This window comes from Bos grunniens, chromosome 12 (genome assembly GCF_055505025.1).
Source record: "Bos grunniens cultivar Pamir isolate PY7600 chromosome 12, Bosgru_T2T1.0, whole genome shotgun sequence".
Lineage (NCBI taxonomy): Eukaryota > Metazoa > Chordata > Mammalia > Artiodactyla > Bovidae > Bos > Bos grunniens.
In genome coordinates this window covers 75766178-75789198 of record NC_141176.1, presented here as the reverse complement: position 1 = coordinate 75789198, position 23021 = coordinate 75766178, and the positions used below count along the sequence as shown (strand labels likewise).

At 40.6% G+C, this 23021-nt stretch overlaps 1 pseudogene; it reads left to right on the top strand.

The window, feature by feature from the left end:
• LOC147361924 (ATP-binding cassette sub-family C member 4-like) overlaps positions 1–23021 on the top strand; it is a 71751-nt pseudogene that overhangs the window by 27014 nt on the left and 21716 nt on the right.

Here is a 23021-nt window from a genome sequence, read left to right as displayed (position 1 = left end):
CCATGTTGCTGCACAGGGCACTATTTCATTTTTTTTTTATGTATGAATAATAGTTTATTATATACATGTACTACATCTTCTTTATCCATTCATCTGTCAATAGACATTTACACTGCTTCCACATTTTGGCTATTGTGAACAATGCTGCTATGAACATAGGGATGCATATACCTTTGAACTATAGTTTTTCTGGATATATGCCCAGGAATGGGATTATGGGATCATATGGCAATTCTATTTTTAATTTCTTGAGGAACTTCCAAACTGTTTTCCATAGTGGCTACACCAATTTACATTCCTACTAACAGTATAGAAGGAATCCCTTTTCTGAAGGAGTAGATCCTGAGTGTTCTCACCATACACAGAAAATAGAATAACTGTGTAAGGGATATATTAATTAGTTTTACTACAATAATCATTTCCCAATGTATATTTATATCAAAACATCATGTTGTGCACCTTAAATATATATAATTTTCATAAAAAATATGAAGTCCTCATCAAAAGCTAAAACCAAACAATTTAAATTGAAACTTTTACTTCTTCTACCCAGTTACCACTTACCTAGAGCTTCTTTTCCTTGGGATATTTTTCTTGGCAAGATGCTAGATGTCTTCACCTCACCTTTCCTTTAGAAAAGTCTTGTCAGTCTTGGGGCTGTGTGAACCTGGGAGTCCTTCATGTCACTGTCTATGCTTGACTACAGCACGTGAGCCAGTTTCCTCCTGGGTGACAAGGAAATGGAAGTGGCACCCATGCATTCTAGTCTGGGGTCTTCATTCTTGTTCATCCTTATCTTTTTATTTTGTTGTGTCTTCTGCCATTTAGGAGACAAATACTGAGATTTCCCCACACATGAACTAGATGTTTGTATTCTTAGATCATGCTTATCTCCCATAAATAAGTAGGAAATTTCACCAGAACTGTACTGTGAAAATCTTAAGTGAGGTATGAGATGATGCTTCAGTCCACACTTGGTCTTTGTTGCACAGGTGAGCTTCTGTTTTTCTTCCTCTTCTCACTAATACTTTGGAACATCATCTTTGGAAAATCTGATCTGAACTGGCACGTTTGCTTATTTGAATGTAACTATTTCCCAAAGATATTCATTTGCTGGCTTGATTATGCCTAAAAGAGTTGTCCCTGTGTGAAGTTAGAAATTGCAGAGGTTAAACCAAAGATGTAATCTGAAATTCAAGAAATGTGGGAAAGACAAATTTCCTCAGGCCCAGCCTTGCATCTAGAATCCTTCTGAGATGCAGATATAAAACACTCCTTCTGTGCAGGTTACAGGTGGACTGATTCCTTAGGGCAAAGCTGGTGCTGTAGAGCAGCTCTGAAAGGTCCCTCTGAATGTCTGTAGTTCATTCTCTGGCTTACATCCTGATCTCTGATTCTGAGGAGAAATCAGGTTGGGTGTTAGAAATGGGATGGCTGCTAAGTTCATAGTCGTAGTTGGTCTACACTGTGGGTTTCAGACTGGGGCATGTCTCCAGTGGTACATATACCACTTCCTAAAATTTGCCACACCCTCCCCTGAGCCAGCACCATTCTACTTCTTCTCTTTATGAATTTGACTACTCTAGGTGCTTCATATAAATGGAGTCACACAGTATTTGTCATTTTGTGTCTGGTTTTTGTCATATAAGACATGTCTTCAAGGTTCATCCATGTTGTAGTAGGTGTCAGAATTTAATTCCATTTTAAGGCTGAATAATATTCCATTATAGGTCTATACAACATTCTCTGTATTCATTCTTCTATCAATGGACAATCGGGTTGTTTCTACCTTTTGGCTATTGTGAACATTGCTGCTGTGAAAATGGGTGTACAAAATATCTACTTAAGCTTGTGCTTTCAATTCTCTTGGGTACAGTCCCTAAAACGGAATTGCTGTACTATATGCTAATTTTATGATTAACTTTTTGACCCCTGTACACTCTCAGCATGGCTACATTATTTTGCATTCCCACTTGATCACTGACTTTTCTGTTTAACTTGAGAACTAAATGAGATGTTTTTCAGAGCTATGACTTTTTTTTGGGGGGGGGTGGTGCGGTCAAAGCCTCCAGTTGGTGATTTACTGAAATACTCAAGATGGTCTCTTCAGGTTCCTCAGATCTCTAGGATATTTTAAAGAACTTTTTACCAAATAAAGGGCTTGTACAACACAGACTGTGATTTTTGTCAGTAGACTGGCATTAAGAACACAGGATCCTTATGGAATTAATGTTTTGAATGCTTAATTTCTTTCAGAATTAAACTAAGACCAAAATGTTTAATGTTGTCACACACAGAATTAATGATTTACTCCAGATTTATAGTCCAAGTCCCCTAATTTCTTTCCTTCAGGCAGCCTCTCCACTGTCATCTAATTAGCTTCAAATTTACCTTAGTTGGCTCCTAACTCTAAACCTATATCCCTTTATACCTCAGGCAAGTCCAAGTTCACTGAAAAACAGGGTGCATGATTTTGCATGCATGCCTAGTCACTCAGTCATGTCCAACTCTTTGCAACCCTTTGGCCTGTAACCTGCCAGGCTTCTTTGTCCATGGTACTTTCCAGACAAGAATACTGGAGTTGGTTGCTACTTCCTCTTCCAGATGATCTTCTTGGTACAAGAACTGAACCCACATCTCCTGTTCTTCCTGCATTGCAAGAGGATTCTCTACCCTCTGAGCCCCTATTCCACCCTTTGCAGTCCTTGTGGGTGGGCTGCCTCCACACTGAGGAGATGAAAGATGAATGAGTGTCCCTAGAGCCCTGCCATCAGGGGCCATCCTGCTCCTCCTGACACCACTCAAGACCCCATGAAAATGTGCTTCGTTTTGTTATATTCTGAGAATGACTTGGATTCATCATAGGAATCCTATTGTCTGTTTCCTTCTTTCATTTCAGGCCCTTCGCCTTAGTAGCTCAGCCATGCGGAAGACCACCACAGGCCAGATAGTCAACCTGCTGTCCAATGATATGAACATGTTTGATCAGGTGAGCTGCCCCAGAGGGATCCTCCTCCATGTCCTGTCCTTCTCACTGGATTCAGCTTACTGGGATGGGTTTGGTGTCAGCCAGGATTCTGTTGAGGACTTAAGACAATGGTTCTTTTTATCCAATGCTTATTTCTTCTCTGTATAATTTAGAAGTAATAATGTGCATTGTCTGGAAGATGAGAGTTTTATTTTTCTAACATTGTCTGCAACATACTCCAATAACAGGCAGCAATGTTCTTGCCCAGCTTGGTTAGGGTCTGAGTGGTCTTCCTGGAGTAGCCCTTCTTGGCACGTGGTGTCACTGTGCCTTGTGGCTAAACTGTCTTCTACCTTCTGACAATTGTGAACATTGCTGCTGTGAAAATGTGTGTACAAATATCTGCTCAAGCTTGGGCTTTCAGTTCTCCTGAGTACGTTCCCCGAAATGGAATTGCTATGCCATATGCTAATTTTATACTTTCTGTCTTCCTCCTCTTCTGGGTTATGAAGGCCTGGTGGGCAGGGATTGTTCTTTCCTCTGCTCCCTGTTCAGTACCTGCTGCATAGGAAGCCTTTGAGGAATAACTCCAGGGGGATTGTCCCCAGCAAGACACAACCTACTCTCCCCTGACCCACCATGCTATTTTGTTTGCACTTATGAATAGGTCATATTACCCAGGGAGTTGTAGCTGTTGGTCAGATCTGTATCACACTGGACCACTTCTCTGTCAATTTTTAATTCATCAAACATAAACTAAGGCCCCTACTAAGTTTCAGGGATGAATAAGATTTAGGTTTTACCCTGGAAAAGCCATAGCCTGTCAGGGAAGTAAATAGACAAATTACTGGAGAGTATGGTAGGTACCATAATTAGGCTTTCCTGGGGAGTGCTAGAGGAGATAGGGGCTGAATTTAGGGACAGAGAGAGTTTGGGGACACCTTGAGCTCAACTGTGGTATAGACAAAATCAATATCTTCCTTCATTGCGGCTGGTTGGGTTCTCCTTGGAACCCGTCCTATGCTACCCTGGAATAGCATCATCAGATGGATGCTTGGATTTCTGCTTCAGCAGGTGTAAAACCCACTGAGATCATTTCTGTTTAGACTCCTGTCTGTTCCTTTAGAGGAGATTATTTCTCCACTATATCCTTAGTGGTGTTGTTTTTATACAATCCTAAGAGGGCTTTGTCTTTCTCTTTTTAGGTGACCATATTCTTCCATTACCTGTGGGTGGGGCCACTGCAGGCTGTCGCAGTGACTGCCCTGCTCTGGATGGAAACAGGCATATCGTGTCTTGCAGGGATGTCAGTTCTCATTTTTTTTCTGCTTTTGCAAAACTGCTTCGGGATGTTGTTTTCATCACTCTGGTAAGAGAAATACTGGTTTTAAAAAAGGTAACATATATTTGGTGATACCCACAGTCTGCTCGATGCTTTTATTCAAAAACAAAATGAATGCCTTCTCTGGTCTCTTCTTTGCACAGGTTGCAGACCCTTCAGGCTTAGCCAGCAGAGGTTCCAGCCTTAAGCTGAAGGCCGATGTTGAAGCCGGAAAGGTGACAGCATTAGCTGCTCCTCCTAGTACCATACCTGAATAAATAGAGTGTTTTTAAGCAGAAGTTACCCATGTCCAGGTTATTTAAACATTATTGAATTGTAATAATCATATAGGCTCAATTTTAGCTGCATATATTTTTGTTATGCTTATGTTGAGTCATTTTTAGTTATGTGTGTTTTTGTTTTGTTTTTAATTCAATGTTCTCATTAAATTATAGGCACCCCAAGAGTAGGGTTGATCCTAATTAATTACATCTTTATAAAACCCCACAGTCTCAGCATTGTATGTGATAGAAAAGTGGCTGGTGATGCAAGGCCTAATGGTGCCAAGTTAGACTTGAAGCAGGCCTTAGAGGGTTGGAAGTGGGTCATTGTCTAGGTTGTCAGGTGATGGAGATGCTGTTCTATCTAAAGCTCTGAGTTCTTGTGTGTATGTGTGTGCACATACCTCTGTGTGGTGTATTTCTCTACTTGGAATTTCCTTTCCTGTCTTTGCTGAGGAGAGATGTTTCTTACCCTTCTAGGCCCTATTCTAATGCTGCCAGGTCTCTGAAGATTTTTTGCTCTCCTTTCCTGGTGGAATTAACACCCCCATCTTTTCTGCTCCTCAGAACTTTACTCCCATTTTATTACAATATAGAGAAGTTCTTCCTGTTAGATTTGGGTGCCTTTCTGCCTGCTCCCCATTACCTTCTTGGACAGATGGCTTATATCTGACTCTTTTCAGGTCTTCCTTAGCCAATGCTACAAGTTCTCCAAGTTACTTTTTGAAATGGGCTGAACGGATGGCTTCTTAATTGAAGTCTTTGTCTCCACTTGTACTCTGAGTAGGTCTTGCCTGTGTTGTCAGCACAAACAGCTGTAGGGAGTCATTTGATTTTTGGTCTCTGCCTGCACCCCCTGCTATTTTTGCTGATAAGGAAAACTAGGCTGTGGTTTTCCACTAAGGTTCATCTCTCACATCTTTCCCCTCAGGAGTATGACCGCTGATCTCACAGTCAACAGGATCAAGGCCAAAAGTGAAGTTAAAGCTGGCATCAGAACAATAAAAATGTATGCTTGGGAAAAGTCATTCGAAGCCCTTATTATCCATCTCAGGAAGTAACTTTTTGTAGTGTTACACCATAACCTTGTACTTTTTCACTTCTTTTTTTATTGAATGAGTTTTAAAAGCTTATTAAGTTTTTATATTAAGGTGAACTGAAATACTATCCACTTCATCCCCTGCAATGTGGCAGTAATTTTAAGTGGAGTAATGGATTGTCATTTTAACCTGCTCTTCCACTTACTATCTTCTTAAAGGAAAGAATATATACTACTTACATATAAAGAAATTAAACTCCATATTTCTTAAAACTGCAAATCCCAAATAAGCAATAATTGTAAAATGTTACTATTTATACTGAAACTCTAATTTATTTTGGTGTAGCACAAATGAGGAGATGAATCAAATGAGTGTATCTCTACTGGGCTAAACCATATGAATCAGTTTTCTTCATTCAAAACAGCCATGAAAATACTATTCTTTTGGCTTGGTTTATATTTGTAGACTTAAAAAAAAAGTCTAAATTTAACTCTCTGATGAATGTTTATACTCTAGCACAGGGTGCTTAGAATTCTCTGGCTGCTCCCTGTCACCTCTCACTTTGCACTTTTGTGGGGGCCTCTCCCTCTGCTGGGGATACACTCTCAACTTCCTTCTTCTTTGATCTCCACCAAGCCTGATTCCTACTCATCTTCTCAGGTTCCATGTGTCTGTGACTTGCCCTAACTCCACTTATCTGACTTAACACACCTCTGCCCTGAGTTCCCATAGGGGCTGTGCTGACTGCTTCTGTCTATTGTCTTGATGTCTCACAATTTTGGGATTGCCTATTCTCTTCCCCCACAAGTTCATGAGCCCCTGGATGGGATGGACTATTTCTTTCTGTCATCAGTGAGGAGCCTGGCCCAGGATTTGTAGTTACAAACTGTTGAATACATGTTCAAACCCAGTCTGATTGACCCAAAATATTTAAAAGCTTGATTATTAAACCTCCCATTTAGTTGGGAGAGTGGAGTGGTGATGAAGGGTGTGGTCCTGGTATCAGGCAGACCCCCGAGTATGCACTGTGTAGTGTCTCCATGATATGAGGGATGGTTTATCTTAATCTGTGTTCACTCCCTAGAAAGGTGCCACTCACACAGGGCACTGAATTCATGGATTGATGTTAGTGCCTCTTTTAAAATCTATTTCCTACTCTCTTTTCCAGGAAGGAAATTTCCAAGATTCTGAGAAGTTCCTACCTTAGAGGCATTAATTTGGCATCATTTTTTGCTATCAGAAAAATCATGATTTTTGTCACCTTCATTACCAATGTGCTCCTTGGCATTGTTATCACAGCCAGTCGTGTGTTTGTGGTAGTGATGTTGTTTGAGGTTCTGCAGTTTTCAAGTACCCTCTACCTCCCCATGGCTGCAGACAAGTTGTCAGAGGCCATCGTCAGCATCAGAAGAATCAAGGTTTGGAGACAAATAACATTTTTCTGTTGTAGGTGGATTTTATGCAAAATGACTTCTTTTATTTGGTGTTACTGTGTTCCTGTTAGATGACATTTAGCTTTCTCAGTGCCCAAGCTGACAGTCTTTTCAAAATGTCATACATATTCCCTTCTCTTCTTAGGTAGAGTACATTACAAATATTATAAGATCCCTGCTGGTTTATGGGCACCAGTAGCAGTGGCACAGACTCTTGAAATGCAGTGATGGCTGCAGGATGATTAAAATGTCTGAAAGCCAGAGCAGCAAACAGATTGCATCTCCTGTGCTGACTGGAACCACTAGGTAATGACTGCTCTCAGTCCTGGAGTGAATAGGACTCCTCTTGGGACTGAGAGGAAAGGAACTTGCTGAGATCTCCCTACTCCTTGGGCTCAGGAAGAGTAGCCTTAGACTCACTTAGCTCTCTGTATTTAAAACTAGATTCTCTCCTCCATAGACATTTTGCTTATTGATGTCTGAGCTTATTCTTTGGATCTGCTTTATCATCCCTGTCCTTTTCTCACTTACTGTTTAATCCTATCTCTTGCTGGCCTCAATCTTTCCAATTTGTGACCCTCTCCATAATTTACATTACCATACCCATTGTCTCCTTTTCCTAACTAACTGTCTCTCAGTTGCCAGAGGCAGATAATTTACATCACCAGGATAAGGGTCTGGCACATAGTAGGTGTTCAAGTTTTAGTGTATTTATGAGTAGGTCTAAAATGAAGATAAATTGGCTCTGTGAGCCAGCCTGGGCTTGAGTTTAAGTGTCTCAGCTTTATGAAAAATCTGATTCATTTTGTACCTAATTCTTCACAGTGATGTGTGCCCAGTAACTGATCTGTATGGAAGTTAAATAGCTCTAGGTGTGATTATATTTTATTTTGGTGTCTTTCCATAAAAGCTGAGTTTCATCAATTTTGGTCCCCTGAGTTTATCATTCCTTCTGACAGGGGTTTCTAGCAACATTATGAACAGATGGTCCATGCAGTTCAATAGAATTTCTTTTATGAAGTTTCACATACTGAAAGAGAACATTTAGGAATATCCCTGGACCATTGTAATGTTCTCAGTGCACACGGTGACCTGTCCAGATGAAAGCTTCACACGTGTATTCTGCTGCTGTGATTTTATTGCTGCCCCTGCAGCCATGGTCTTCTATCTCTGCTGCCAGGGCTTGCTGTGTGGTCCAGACACTCTTGAAACCTTTACATGTAGTCTCATTTCCTCCTGACAGCCACTGAATGAGATAAGGATTAATGTCCCCTCTTACAGATAAGGAAACAGGTTCTTGCAACAGGTAAAATAGCTCACCCATCCTCACACAGCATGTAAGTGACAGAACTAGGATTCTTAACCATCATTACACTACCTTCTTGATAGCTTCTGGCTTGTGTCACATCATTTTAAGTGTAGTTTTCATCATCTAGTCTTACTAGGTTACCTGTTCCTTACAGAATCAGCATTTTAAATTTTAAGCTCCCTAGCCACTCTGTTTCCCTGCTTGTGACCCTCCACTTTGGTGGGGAAGGTGGTTTGTCTCTGTGACCTCCACATTCACCCCCACTTTGGGGTCTTGGCTCACTCTGTTTGGTCCCCTGGGTTACCTTCTCTTCTGTCCTTGATTTAAGCAAATACTGCTGAGCCTCCCACAGTCCCATGACCCTCGCCCAGAACTTTTGTTCATGCTGATCCAGGGCTTCCGTCTAGTGCACGATGAGTCCCACACCACCCAGCCTTGTGTCAGGTGGGGTGATGCTGTCTCCCTGGGAATGTTCTGAGCCCCATGACAGCAGATTGTGTCTGGTGGTTCTTTTGTGTAGTGTCCGGTCCATGCTGGACACATCATGGGCATTGAATAAACACTGGACTGACTGAAAGTAGAGTTCCAGGAAATAGCTGGGACCCCACAGAGGCCCAGGGTGGGTCAGTCTGCTCTAGAAGCTGGAGAAATGCAGGGGGAGGGAGCAGATTGGAGTTAGGCATTCCTGCAACATCTGGCTTTAGGGAGGGGGTCTCAACTCAGGAGAGCTGGATCTTATCCAGAGTGGTAATAGAAATGAATCCCCCCTCCCTTGTTCTATGTGATCATCTGTGTATCTCAAACCAGTCCAACTGGACTTGATGGACCTGCTGTCTAAAGAGAATAGTGGTCCTCTGCATGGCCTGGTTTTCATGCAGACTCTTCTGGCCTGTACCTTGGGCTGGGCTCTTGGGTCTTGTAGATAATTAGAAACACTCTGTATTACTTGGTTAACAAAGTTAGTCTGTCTTGCTGGTCATCATGAAATAAGATTAAAACCGTAATACTTTAAAAAAAATTATTTGCTTTTAATTGATTAATGATTGCTTTACAATATTTGTTTGATTTCTGTCATACATCAGCATGAATTAACCATAGATGTACATATGTCCCCTCCCTCTTGAAACTTCCTTGTGCCTATTCCCATGGGTCTAGGTTATGACAGAGCCCCAGTTTGAGTTCTCTGAGCCATACAGCAAATTTTTATTGGCTATCTATTTACATATGTTAGTGTATATGCTTTCATGCTACTTTCTCCATTTATCTCACTCTCTCCCTTGTCTCCCCAGTCCTTGTCCCTAAGTCTTTCTCTTTGTCTGGGTCTACATTGCTGCTCTGCAAACAGGTTCAACAGTACCATCCTTCTAGATTCCATATATATGCATTAGTATATGATATTGGTTTTTCTCTTTCTGACTGACTTCACTCTGTATAATAGGCTCTAATCTAGGTTCATCCACCTTGTTAGCACTGACTCAAATGTGTTCCTGTTTATGGCTGAGTAGTATTCCACGGTATATATGTACTACAGCTTCTTTATCCATTCATCTGTTGATGGATACCTAGGTTGCTTCCATGTTCTAGCTATTGTAAATAGTGATGCAATGAACATTGGGGTACATGTGTCTTTTTGAGTTTTGGTTTATTCAGGGTATATGCCTACAAGTGGTATTTCTGAGTCATATGGTATAAAACCACAAGCCTTTATGATAAAATACATCTCTAGTTTGAAGATGATCTTGAGACAGAATTCCTTCTTTGGAGCTGGTCAGTCTTTTTTATCTTAAAGCCTTTGATTGATTAGATGAGGCCCACTCACATTACAGAGGATCATCTGCTTTACTCAGAGTCTACTGACTTAAATGTTGATTTCATCTAAAAATACTTTCACTGTAATATGTGATTCAGCAAGTGTCTGGGGACTGTGATTCAGCCAAATTGACATAAAATTAACCATCACACCCTCTTGAATCCCCAACTCTTACTTTGAGCTACTGGATGTGACTTTGTCCCACTAAGCCATATATTTATGGATTTCTTTCCCTCCCTGAACTCCAGACTTATATAAAGGGCAGATACAATGCCTTGTTCATCTTTGTACTTCTCATGGAGAGCAGATGCTCAGAAAATGTGCAGTTGAAGGGACCTTCCAGTTCTAACATGTCTCAGTTCAGTTCAGTTCAGTCACTCAGTCGTGTCCGACTCTTTGCAACCCCATGAATCACAGCATGCCAGGCCTCCCTGTCCATCACCAACTCCCGGAGTTCACTCAGACTCACGTCCATCGAGTCAATGATGCCATCCAGCCATCTCATCCTCTGTTGTCCCCTTCTCCTCTTGCCCACAATCCCTCACAGCATCAGAGTCTTTTCCAATGAGTCAACTCTTTGCATAAGGTGGCCAAAGTACTGGAGTTTCAGCTTTAGCATCGTTCCTTCCAAAGAAATCCCAGGGCTGATCTCCTTCAGAATGGAGTGTTTGGATCTTCTTGCAGTCCAAGGGACTCTCAAGAGTCTTCTCCAACACCACAGTTCAAAAGCATCAATTCTTCAGTGCTCAGTCTTCTTCACAGTCCAACTCTCACATCCATACATGACCACAGGAAAAACCATAGCCTTGACTAGACAGACCTTTGTTGGCAAAGTAATGTCTCTGCTTTTGAATATGCTATCTAGGTTGGTCATAACTTTCCTTCCAAGGAGTAAGCGTCTTTTAATTTCATGGCTGCAGTCACCATCTGCAGTGATTTTGGAGCCCAGAAAAAATAAAGTCTGACACTGTTTCCACTGTTTCCCCATCTATTTCCCATGAAGTGATGGGACCAGATGCCATGATCTTCGTTTTCTGAATGTTGAGCTTTAAGCCAACTTTTTCACTCTGCACTTTCACTTTCATCAAGAGGCTTTTGAGTTCCTCTTCACTGTCTGCTATAAGGGTGGTGTGATCTGCATATCTAAGGTTATTGATATTTCTCCCAGCAATCTTGATTCCAGCTTGTGTTTCTTCCAGTCCAGCATTTCTCATGATGTACTCTGCATATAAGTTAAATAAGCAGAGTGACAATATACAGCCTTGACGTACTCCTTTTCCTATTTGGAACCAGTCTGTTGTTCCATGTCCAGTTGGTTGGGGATAGCCCCCTGTTAATGTCAGAAGAGTTGGTGAAAGTCGTGAAATAGTAAAACAGACAGATTCTGGTTTTGGGGTAGATGCTCAGGCAGATTCGGCAGGGAGGAGGGGGGGCGGCCCTTGAGCCCTGATTCGCCTTGCCCATCAGGGCTCTCCCGCATGACCTTGTCATGGGTGGGAACTCCCATGCTGGTTCCTGGCATCTCCCCCCTTTTTATTTCTTAAGACAGCCAGATATAATTCAGTCGCGAGCTTCTGAGTGCTCTGTCGAAGAGTTCTGACAAAACAAGGAAGAATAATTATGAGAAGCAGAATTAGAGCAGCTACAGCAGCATAGCTAAAAATAGTAGAAAGCATGTTTTTTCCTGAAATAAAGTTAGAGAATTTATGGAAGAAGTCATTTGCTACTCCTGCGGCAGTAAAATCTAATCAGGAGTGTTCCATGGTCATTATTTGATTATGAAGTGTCCCTAAATATAAACCAATGTCAGAGCTGTTCCAGACACCTGAAATATGGTTTTTAATTTTTTCCCAGTTATAATCTGTCTTGTTTACTTTTAGGGGTGTTACATAAATCCATCGGTAGTCGGCATGACAGGACAGTGCCATTCTCACTTTTAAAGCCTGAAATTCAGTTCCAATATGCATTATTGCTTCTTCTGGGGCATCTATCCTCATCTCTAGCTTCCTGTCTATAGCTTCCTGTGTTGCCAATGTTAAAGAAAGATTTTTGGACATAGTACCAACATATTGAGCAGTATGTACTTGTTGAGTCAATGATATTGCTGCCATAGTAACAGAAGTAATTGCAGTTATTAATGCTGATATTCCCAAGATAAGTAAGCCCACAAACCACTGTGATTGCATTAAATCCTGTAGTTGTAATACAGAAAGACTATAGTTATCTCATAGGCACCATAAGATAGGGTGGGCATTGCAACACCACAAAGGAGCAAACATTATATTGAGGGTTTAAACAAGATGAAAGCATACATTGTTCACAAGTTGCTATATTTGGTCCACCTCTTTCTTACTGACTGCTTTGGCCCTGATTGCTATGTCTGCATTGCAAAATGCCTGTTGCGGGTGCACTGGGGAGCAGCTGCAGGTGTCGGCTCAGGGGAGCAGTGTCCCCAGCAGCAGGAAGCAGGATGCAAGCGGCAGGCTGTGGGCTGCAGTGCCCATGGCTGGTGGATGGGTGAGGTTCGCAGACTCGGGCTAGCTGGCGCCTGGGCTCAGGGCATTCCCCTCTTGCCGGAGGGGCCACGCTGGTCTGGATGGCACTCTTCAGGCGCATTTTCTTCTCTGGCCCTCACTTGCTGCACAAACATTTTCGGCTCTAGGTCACGGGGTGCAGCGAGGAGGGTGCAGGGTGCGGAGGTGAGAGCTGGCTGCGGGGTGGCGAGCGAGCAAGCAAGTGCGCTCGCCACAGACCTGGTCTCTTAATCTGTCCAGGATCCAAATTGGCGAATCTGCATCCTGAGGAAAAATACAAGCATACCCTTTCCCACAAGTTAGCAACACATCTGGCCGGGATATGAAATTCATACCTTAAACCAGCTGCATTTTGATGGTGAATTTTGTGAGAATTTTTGGCCTTATCAATCTTTTTATGTAAGTTTAAAGCAATTACTTTAGTCAATGCATCTGCCAAAGCATTTCCTTCATGTCAAGGGCCAGGCAAGCCAGAATGGGCTCTAATATGTCCCACAAAATATTTTTTATCCCTGTGTTTAATCTCCTTTTTGTAAATCAGATAACAAGGAGAAGATAGTAGTTTTATTTTCTGGAATATTAGCAGTCTCTATATGAGGAAACAACCCTACAATATATGGGGAGTCAGTCAAAAGATTGAAGGTGTGGTCTCTTAAATGTTGAAAAGCCTAAATAACTGCTCATAACTCAGCCTTTACATTTTATTCCCTTGAATTAAAAGATCTTTTAAAGGCCTTGGAGCTGTAATTTCCTGGACCCAAAAGGCTAGATCACTAGATCCAAATGCTCTATGGCCCCTAGCTTGAGAAGTCAAGTTTTTTCCTGTCTGATAATAAGGTAAAAGCAAAAGCTGTGTTACTCTTTATTAATTTGCACAGTTTTGGTAGGTGGCAAGATCAAAACTTTAATTTTCCCAACATAATCAGAATCTACTACACCAGGCACCACTGAAATTTCTTGGAAAGAAAGCGAGCTACACCCCAGCACAAATCTTACAATGCCCTCAGGTAGGGGGCCAGCCACTCCCTTTGGAATTGGAGTAACCGGCAGGTCAGGGGTTAATATTGTTGCTAAATCCCCTTACCAGTTCCGCTTTTCTCCTAGCCTGGGTGAGGCGCCCCCTAAGGGGGTTTTCTCCAAGAAGCACACTCTGCATATTGTGTATGCAGTCTGTTTTAAAAGCTCCTTTGTTCAAAAAAACTTTTTATCTTCTTAAGGCTTAGGCAACGCTTTGGGAGGATTTGGGGGCAAAGTGGGGAACTCCTGGGCCCTGGGAGGTGCAAACGGAGGCGGCGGTGATCGCCTTAAATCAGAAAGTGGTGGGTAAGTTTTTAAAGGTTTGCGCACAGGGGGAGGGAGCTCGTCAGGACACCCGGCCGCAGCGTCCTGTAAGTCCTCTCCTCTGTCCTCTGCTGATTCTTTCTTCCTTCCTCTCTTTCAATCTTTCTCAAGTTTTTTTTTTTTTTTTTTCTTCACTCTATCTTCTTTCCTTCCTCTTCTCTTCTCTGTCACTTTCAATCATTTCCTTCCTGTTTCCCTCTTTCATTCTCCCTTCTTCCTTTTTACTGTCTCTCTCTCTATCTCTCCCTGTCTCCCTGCATTTCTCACTTTTCTCTCCCCCTTCCTTTCTCGGTACCCTTCTCTTTCTTTTGTTTCTTTCCCTTTACCCTCTTTCTCTCTAATTTTTTCTTCCCTCCTCCCTCTCTTCTTTTTCACTCTTTAGATCTTTCTCTATCTTTAGCTCTTTCTCTATCTTTAGATCTTTCTCTATCCTCGAGAGGTAGAGCACAGTCTCCCTCCTTTTTTTTTTTTTTTTTTTCTGAGAATATTTTTAACAGTTTCAAGAGTACTGGTATAAAGAGTTGCCATTCTTTAGTTTTAGTGTTACCCGTGTCAGAAAATCTACTATCTTTTCTACTTTTCTCTTCGAAAAGATTTCACTACTTCCCACTCCTCTTTACCCTACCTATTTTCTGAAGGGGGGGGGGGGGTCTGCGGCACCCTGAGTGGGGTCTTAGCTATCCGAAAACTGCAGAATTGGGGGCTTACCTTACTGGGAGCCTGGTTCGGGTGCCACTTACCAGGGACCAGCCCTGGTTGGACCAGGGATTCCCTTGGGAGTACGGCATTGGCGAAAAGGATAGAAATAAAGAAAGAGATAAGGAAAGAATTTTGCAGTTAAGAAAATAGAGGAGAGAAAAGAGGCTGATATTCCTTGGTTTATGCAGAAAGCCAATAAAGCCCCAGCACAGGACTTGCTCTGTTCACGTAGGCTGCAGGCACCCTCTCAAATCGCTGAAGGTGCCCCACCTTAGGCACCTTCTCGAGTGGGTCTTAGAAGCCCAGGTAGGAAAGTGAATGCAGAGGGCCCCTGTGCCCCAGGGAATCAGCCTTAAAAAGAAAAGGAAAGAGAAAGAACGACATGGGGAGACCAAGCTTTGGTGAGCAAGACCCGCAACTTCATTTTCCAAAGTAGTTTTTATACCTTAAGCTGTGCATAGAGGATAATGGAGGGGGGTAGAGTCATGCAAGGTCAGCAGTCCTTGATCCTTATCGAAGCCAGGCTTTCTTTCTGCAAACTTATCATATGCAAAAGCTTTAGGTGATTTACATCATCTTCTGGCCAGGAGGCCTGGTAACATTTTATGACCCTTTCTTCAGAAAACTTATTTTTCTCTAAAGGTGATTATTCTAAAGTCAGGTGCCACCCTCTGAAAGCATTAGATAAAGTTGCATTCCTATAGGGCAGAAGTGTGGTGGGCTATAACAAGAAAAGAATTAACTCAAGGGTCCAAGGTTACAAACATTAAAACTACTACATACATTTCTATATACCAACTATATTAATCAAAACACTCCCAGGGACACAGTAGGTAAGGGATATGGAAACTTGGCAGCAAGCATTAGCTCAACAAAGAAATCCTCTACTAGTTCTTTTCTAACAATTTTAACTCTCTGAGAAGCTCTGCATTGTTAGAATATCTTAAGCTTCCCGTGCCTCTCGTGGTTGGGAGGCTGTGAATCTGAACAAACCTGTCAGGCAAGCTAGAAAGTCATCAGAGGGGTTTGAATTGAAACACTCCTATTATGCCCAGGAGACTTATTAACTAGAGTTTTAAGTTGATTTTCTTACAGAGAAAGGTGGTCAGGGATAGCCCCCCGTTAATGTCAGAAGAGTTGGTGAAAGTCGTGAAATAGTAAAACAGACAGATTCTGGTTTGAGGGTAGATGCTCAGGCAGATTCAGGGGTGGGGGTGGGGGGAGCGGCCCTTGAGCCCTGACTCGCTTGCCCATCAGGGCTCTCCCACATGACCTTGTCATGGGTGGGAACTCCCATGCTGGCTCCTGGCACTCAGTCCTGTGTTTTTAAAAGTAAGCACTTACATTTTGTTATCTACTGTATATTTGTCTTCGTTATTCTGCTGTGCCATGACTTATTTCCAAAATTTCCTAGGATCTGTTTAACGATGTTAAAAGAATTATGATTCAGGGGCTTCCCTAATGGCTCAGTGGTAAAAAGAAATCTGCCTGCCAGTGCAGGAGACACAGGTTCGATCCCTGGGTCAGGAAGATTCCATGTCCTGAGTTGCAACTAAGCCCATGCCCCACAGCTATTGTGTTGTGCTCTAGAGAGTGGGAACCATGACTACTCACCCCCACACCCTAGATCCCGTGCTTCTCAACAAGAGAAGCCACCACAGTAGGAAATTGGCACACAGCAACTAGAGAGTAGCCCCTGTTCACAACTAGAGAAAATCCCGCACAGCAACAAAGACACAGCACAGTCAAAAATAAATAAATAAATAAATAAAATTATTTTTTTAAAAAGTATGATACAGAGGTGAAGCTAACAACAATCTATTATTTGGTGACTGTGGTGGTGGTGGTGGTTTAGTCACAAAGTCATGTCCAACTCTTGCGATCCCATGGACTGTAGCCCACCAAGCTCCTCTGTCCATGGGCTTCTCCAGGCGAGGGTATGGAAGGGGGTTGCCATTTCCTTCTCTATTTGGTGACTGTAGTAAGCACTATTTCAAAATCTCTTCTAAGTGTGAATATCCTTTCCTTTAAATCTCTAAAACTGGAGAGAAGTGTCAACAGACATACAAATAAGAAATAAAAATAGAATAGATAAGGAGCATTGTATATAGCAATAAAAAGCATAATATGTAGTTCTTATCTGTTATGTGTGTTGTACATGTGTGCTAAGTTGTTTCAGTCATGTCTGACTTTTTGTGACCCAATGTGGACTGTAGCTTGCAAGGCTCCTCTGCCCATAGAATTTTCCATGCAAGAGTACTGGAGTGAGTTGCCATTCCCTTTTCTAGGGTATCTTCCTGACCCAGAGATTGAACCCATGTCTCTTATGTCTCCATTGGAATGAAATGGCAACCCACTCCAGTGTTCTTGCCTAGAGAATTCCATGGATGGAGGAGTTTGGTGGGATATAGTCCATGGGATCGCAAAGAGTTGGACACGACTGAGTGACTAACACTTTCTTTACCACTAGCACCACCTGGTGAGAGGGTAACAGGCAGGAAGGCCAGGGGTCTCCAAATGGAGGAAATAGCCTGCAAGTGTCAGACATTTTTATCTCTCTTAAGTGGCAGGAGGAAACAAACTAGCGATATTTTTTCCTTCTCTATACAAATTTAAAGGGAGGTTTCTCTTAAAATACTGTGTTGCCATAATGACACCTGGTTTCTCCTGAAGTTAGCTATTCTTGAGCCTAGAGATAACCAATGCCTTTTTCTTATGGAAATGTTCGTCTTAAGCTATGCTAATGTACTATGCCTTTACCCCAAACTCTGTCTCCAAGTCGGTTCCACCTCTTGGCCCAGAACCTACTTGACAAACCAGTATGGATATTGTTCCCCTAATCTATGTAAATGAAACTATTTGTATGGTGGTCTGCCCTTCTTCAAGATTCAAGTTAATCATTTTATGGCCCAGGATAAACCATTTGGTGCCAAGATTATCCCAAAATGCATCTTATGGGTGAGGGGCCTGGTGCCATTCTGAATTTTAAGACATTCCTTTCTTTCATTAACAGACTGCTAGTGACTATATAACATCCAGCTGAAGACTAACAGGGGGGTACTCTTTCTGCCCTCTTCTGATACCTATGTCAGAAGCTTTCTCTATCTCCTTTATACTTTAATAAAACTTTATTACACAAAAGCTCTGAGCGATCAAGCCTCGTCTCTGGCCCCGGATTGAATTCTTCTCCTCCGGGGGCCAAGAATCCTGGTGTATTCACGTGATTCAACAACAACCTTTCACTGGGAAGCCCATAAAAATATGATACCACATGCTTACATTGACTTTTAACTAAAGAATCCTACCAATATCAATGTATATTTTAAGATTTTAATTTTTAATTTTTATTATAATATTTCCAACCTAAATAAGACTTCTATGAAACTTGCAAAAGTGCTTTCTTATGGAAAGAAAATTTGTCATAAATTGAAAACAGATATACTACAGGTGAAAGCAATCCCATTTTCCTTCTAAAATATAAGATTCGAAGTTTTTACAAACAATAAAGATATAAATGTAATCATATCAGATAACAAAATATAAATAACACTATAACCTATATGATTTTGGAATAACCAGAAAAGACTAAGCTTTATTATATTTGAGAATACTTTTAATATCCAAGTTATTTATAAGAAATTAATTTTTTGTTGATAATTGCTAATTCTCTAACAGCTCAGTTGGTAAAGAATCCACCTGCAATGAAGGAGACCCTGGCTTGATTTTTGGGTTGGGAGGATCCCCTGGAGAAGGGAAAGGCTACCTACTCCACTATTCTGGCCTGGATAATTCCATGGACTGTACAGTCCTTGGGGTCACAAAGCATCAGACATGACTGAGCAACTTTCATTCATGCAATTCTCTTTGGAAAATCTACAGTGAAGACACATTTGGGGTGGATTTTAATAATCATAAATATGAGTCTTAGTGCTGTGGTATTCAATATAACTAAGAAAATAAAAGGTATATTCCACAACCTTTATCTTCTAGTGTTCAACATAGATGGATAAGTAAGCTAGGTTGAATTCTACTTCAGCAGTGAAGAAGGAATTGTAGTAAAAATGTGCTAATAGAGCTTAGGGTCAGATCTTAAGGGGCATGTTTGTTCTAGTTTAACTGTATAAAAAGTGTGATATATAAATCAGTTTATATGGGTTTTGGTTGAAAAAGATAATTTTTATACTTGAGATGTTGAAACTTTATAGAATTTCTCTTTCCACTTAAAAACACTAAACATTTTCATTATTTTTACCCCTATTAATTGACCATTGTAATAGTATAAGTGAAATTTACTAAAATGAAAATGATTTAGGACTTCCTTGGTGGCACAACAGTAAAGAACCCTTCTGCCAATGCAGAAGATGCAGTTTCTATCCCTGGGTCTGGAAGATCCCCTGGAGAAGGAAATGGAAGCCCACTGTAGTGTTCTTGCCTGGGAAATCCCATGGACAGGAGTCTGGTGGGCTATAATCCATGGCTTCTCAAAAAGAGTCAGATATAACTTAGCAACTAAACAACAACAAAAGTCAAAAAAATGTTTTCCCCTAGTTTTATAGTACCCAGTCTTACACTTAGGCTTTTCATCCAGTTTGAATTTATTTCATTAGAAAAAGAACGAAATTTTGCTATTTGCAGCAACACGGAGGAGGGTATTATGGTAAGTAAAATACATCAGACAAAGACAAATACTATGCAGTATCACTTATATGTGGAATCTAAAAATTACAGAAAACTAGGAAATGAAACAAAAAATAAGCAGACTCACAGATATAGACAACACAGTTGTGGTAATCAGTGGGGGGAGGGGAGTAGCAGTATAGTAGTTGGGAGGTGAGAGGTGCCACTATTGCACATACAATAGGCTTAAGGATGCCCTGTACAACACAGGGAATATAGCCAATATTTTGTAATAACTGAAAATGGAAAATTACCTTTAGAATTATATAAAAATAAAATTTTAAATATAAACAGTGGAAAAATAAATAAAATGAAAAGTGAACAAAAAAATAACCATTTAATAAATAGGTACTGACTGTTTGCTTGATCTCTTTACTTCAGAGAAGTGTGACTTATATTCTTTAAAAAAAAAAAAAAATCACACAAATCCCAGTGGCTGATTGCTCACACTGCTATTCTGAATTAGTGTGCTTTGTCATTTAGTATCAGTCTTCCAGAGATGGCTCTGGAATCTCTAATTTATAGACGAGCTTTGACTGTGAGCAAGCAGATCTGGAGACTGGACAGTTTTCTGCCTGTCATTCTGGTTTCTGAAGACATGTGGGCACTGTCTTTACAACCCCACCCTGCTACCAGCAACTGTGGGGATTTTATTTTCCTAAATCAGATCAATTGCTTTACCTTCTCCTACCTGAAAATCAGTGGATCTCTGATTTCGTTTAAGCATGTGAGTCTTTCTACAGTGAAATTCTAGAAGAGAAGAGGTGAGGAGAACAGTGAACTATCAAATGTAAGTAAAGATAGGACGACCCACTGCTGTCGAACTCACAGGAAGGAGTGAATGGTGAAATTATTAGACGCCTGAAAAAAAAAAAAAAAAAAAAACCTGGAAGTACTAGTAACTTATTTTCCTATTTGTTTCCAAGCTTGAGATATCTCTTCACAGATTCTCAGGTGGAAAAATTACTCTGGAATTTTGCAGAGGGGAATGTTAATTGGAAGACAAATTTGGCTAAAACCTGACTTAGAACTTGACCACAATTTATATTCATCTGTAGGAGTCAAAATGAAAATGAAATTTAGTAGCCTCCCAGTTCTGAAAATGATAAAATGGTGGATTTGATGTATGATACTAAGATCTACCTTTATTTAAACTATATTTGGAAGTTTCTGTAAATTGAAATAAACATGAGTTTATTTCACAAGTGAAGTGTGTGGTTTCCATGTGTCATTCCTGGAATTGACAGTTACTTTAGGGATATCATTTAGAGTGAGACATCGTTCCATCATTGTGTTTCTCTGGGAAATGTTTAAGACTTTTGTGTGTGTTTTTAATCAAGGATTTGGTATCTTAATTTTTAGAAAATCTGCCAAATCTTTCACTGAAAAACATATGAATGTCATAAAGAAATAATTCTTAGAAAAACAGAATGGTGGGATGATTTCTCAATCTAAAGAGTACCACTACAGCAAAGAGGTCAATTTTTAAGAGAACTAAAACCTCCAGTCATTGGTTTCTAAATGATGCCAACCTGGAAATGTGAATCCAAACTCATAGACTTGGCTGAGAGTAAGAGTGCACTGCTATGTTTTCTTCATTTAAAAGTTCAATTAAAAGGAAAGAATGCTTTTTAATAAGAGTCCTCTCAGTTCTGGCTCCTGCTTCTCCCTTGGAGGTAGTGGACATTCAGAAGAGAGACAGTACTATGAAAGTTGCTGAAAACAAACCTGAGAAAACAATCTCATCTTGTTTTTTTAAAGTAGGCTGAACTTTTTTTTTTTTTCCCATATACTGAAGAATAGCTAGCTGACAGTTCATCAGAAGTTAGTGCCAATTGGGGCACCTTAAAAGAAAGGGCAGCTCTACAAATATAACATGAGCAGTGACTGAAGATAGAGCACTTTATCCCTCAAAGGTTAAAGGATAAAACTATGAGTCATAGATGTGCTTCTTCTGTTAAAAACAAAAACAAAACAGCTTAGATACTGGGATATGGAATTAAGAATATGGTCTGTCATGTAAAAACTGGGAAGAAATCATGCAGTTAAATATTCGACACTGATAGTATCACCGTTAGGACATAAGTAGGTCTCATCACACAGAAAATCAAGATACAGAAATCTGGATTTCAGCAGCCTTGCATCAGGAACACATGGTTCACTCCTTGCTGTGGCGACAGGTCACATGTTCACTTCCTGGGCCTTGTATTAGGTGAATGGACTCTCCCTTTACTTACTTTACTGTTGGTTCTGCTCTATTAAAAACTCTTCCCCATCTGTTGATTGCATTTCAGCATCTCCTTCCAGCCCATACCAGCCTTTCTTTTTGATAAGTAAGAAGGTTCCACAAAACATGGAAACCATCTGACATCTACGTTGACCTTCTGTGAAGGGTGCTGACACCTGCTAGATACAGTACATGTAGCAGGATACTTTGAAAATGTTTATAGTGATATAAACAGGGCATCTTATAAGTTGTCTACTATTTTGGTTCTGTCATAGCTTATTATTTTGCCCAAGCTCAAAAACAATCTGAAGTCTATACTAAGATGTATAGTTTTGAATAGTATTATTTGTTCTACCTTGAATAATAACTTTTAAAAAATGGTTTCCACAGTTTAAAGTATGATGAGATGATATCTTGGAGCCAGTTAATTTTTCTAAGACAATATTCCTTTTACATTGACATTTAATAAGAAAACAATGTTACATATAAATTATCTATCTGTACAAATTTCTTTTCTAATTTACAGGAACAGATATGTCACAAAATGAGATGATCTTTTAGCTTCGTTCACACCAGCCAGCAAATATTGCTAAGAAATTCTTAGATGGGCATGGTTGCAGAGTCTGGGGCTGTCACAGTCATTAAGAGGCAAAATCTCTACCCTTTTGGAGCTTAAATTCTTGTGGAGAAGATGGAGAACATCCAGTGCATATGTAATAGTCTCAGTGTTGATACATGCAAAGGAGAAAAATAAATCACAACATGAAGAGAGGCTAGCTGACAGCATTATTAATTATGGGCAACTGATCTACTGATCTGGGATTCCTTGGTGGCTCAGATGGTAAAGAGTTTGTCTGTAATCTGGGAGACCCGGGTTCAATCCCTGGGTCAGAAGATCCCCTGGAGAAGGAAATGGCAATCCACTCCAGTATTTTTGCCTGCAGAATCCCATGGAGGGAGGAGCCTGGCCGGCTACAGTCCATGGGTTCACAAAGAATTGGACACAAAGAACTGAGTGACTTCACTTACACTTTTCTATTGATCACTTTGTATCAAGAAGTTTTGTAAGTTCTCCACATTCTAACAATGTTAGTAGGTACACACCTTTATTATTACAGCATTAATGGCTTATTTACATTTTATAAATCCAAAATAAATGAAGTTCAGGAATTTATCCAATTGGCAGAACCAGGCAGGACTTATGCATCAGCTGCCTAGCTTCAAGGCCCTAATTTTTCATTTTAAAATTTTCAGATCACAAGAACACAAAAGGAGTAGTGTGATGAACACATATACACAATTTCACCTAGATTTACCAGATGTTAATATTTTTCCATATTTGCTTCTTTGCTTCTACAATCTACATTTTGCTAAACTGTTT